Below are 1,885 nucleotides of genomic sequence, written 5' to 3' on the forward strand. Positions count from 1 at the left end.
AGGCAAAGCATTAATGTGACAAAGAAATATGGTATTATCTCTTGAAGATATTTTATAGTTTTATCAACTGGACTAGGGAGAAATGTTCACATGTTGAAATATTCACTTTGAAAGCTAAATCATGTGATTGAATGTATAAAAGAAAATGAAATAAAAAATGCAAAAAATATGGGAGTTAAATTTCTTCATGAACTTTAGAGGGAACCAACATTCATACCAAAGGAAAATCTATATTTAGTGAGTAAGTTAGGTTTGACTACATGTGTCTCATCAGTAAAATAATAATACTGATGGACATTGATAGTGAAGGAAACAGATGTTTTATTTTTTCTCTTTTTCTGCCCTATGTGTCAGTATTCCTCATTTTTCATATTCTTACTTTTTTTTAGTTTCCTTTAGGGCATGTACACTCACTGAAGAGAGACAGAGGGAGATAGAAATAGAAAGTGAGAAAGCACCTTCCGGGGGAGAGTCCGGAGAGGTCAGATTGCTGTTGGTCATGGCCCATTGACATGAACATGGTCGCGGTCATGGTCATGGTAAAATGGAACTTCCAGATTTTAGACAGTGGAAGATAGAAGGAACACCATTAGAAACTGTCCAGGAGAAGCTGGCAGCATGAGGACTAAGAGATCCATGGGCCCGGAATGAAGCTTGGAGATACATGGGTGGCTTTGCAAAAAATGCTTCCTTCATTGGTGCATTACTAAAAGGATTCAAGTGAGAATTTGCTGCATTTATGGTAGCTGTAGGGTCTGAATACTTTCTGGAATCCCTGAATAAAGATAAAAATCATCACTACAGAAAATACCTGCAAGGGACCAGCAGTTAGCATAATGACTACGTCGCTGGACTTCCACGTAGTCGACCATGGTTTGCATCCTGAACCCAGTGGCTTAAAACTCATGCCAGGCGTGTGTGCATGCATGCCTAAGATCCCGAGAGGAGAGTGGAGGAGAAAGGATTGCGGCATGGCCATCCCCCCTGGGGGGTGATTTCTCGCTTTCTGTCTCTCTGTCTCTCTCTGTCTGTCTGGCGAGCACACTCGCCCTATAGCAAAAACCTCTTGAAAAAAAAGAAAAGAAAAGAAAATACCTGCAAGTATCTTAGTGGCTTCTTAACTCTTACAAAAATATTTCTTCACTTAGTCTGTGTGTTTGTGTGTTAGTTTCTTTTAAGAGAACATACTGGGGTAAGATTTAATAAGTTATAAAAATAAAAAAAATAAAAGAAAGCACCTTCCAGGGCAAATGACCACACCCAAATCCTTCTCTATTCTCCTCTCATGGTTTTGGGCTCACATGCACACAGCCAAGTGTGTTTTCCAAACTGTTGGGTTCAGTAGCTGAACCACAGAGTAGGCCATGTGGAATCCAGACATCTTAACCATCAGGCCACACATTGGCCTCCAACTTTTGTTCTTATTCTTCATTATGGTGGTGACTATTCTCTGTCTTCTGCCTTCCCATATAAACATTTGAGTTATTACTTTTTAGCCTACAATTTTTCTGCTAATAGTTTGTTTGGGATTCAGCAAAGTTCTTTGGCATTTCTTTGATTTAAGTTAAAACTGGTTTTCTTAATAGTAACGGGTGAACTCACCATTGAAAGTAGTTAGATTATGTAAGAAATTGTGTGATCAATACAATGTTGGTGGGAAAGGAATGGAAGACAATTGTAGAAAATAGAGGTAGTGAGAGAAGAGGGTGGGAAAGGATAGAGGGTCAGAAAGAGGGGTAAAAATCATTCTGGGAACTACAAATGGAAACATTTTTTATAATAATATGCATGATTAAGTCACTATGCAGTATATTCTGAATGAGAAATCACATTTTGTATGCTGTGATGATGCTTAGGGAATGAATGTAAATTAATTAATTTAAAA

General features: G+C 38.1%; 1 pseudogene; it reads left to right on the top strand.

Annotated features, from left to right (window-relative positions):
- Positions 1 to 499: 499 nt before the first annotated feature.
- LOC102470571 (NADH dehydrogenase [ubiquinone] 1 beta subcomplex subunit 3 pseudogene) lies at positions 500 to 832 on the top strand (annotated as a pseudogene).
- The last annotated feature ends 1,053 nt before the right edge of the window (positions 833 to 1,885 follow it).

Source organism: Tupaia chinensis, unplaced genomic scaffold (assembly GCF_000334495.1).
Source record: "Tupaia chinensis unplaced genomic scaffold, TupChi_1.0 Scaffold143943_1, whole genome shotgun sequence".
NCBI lineage: Eukaryota > Metazoa > Chordata > Mammalia > Scandentia > Tupaiidae > Tupaia > Tupaia belangeri.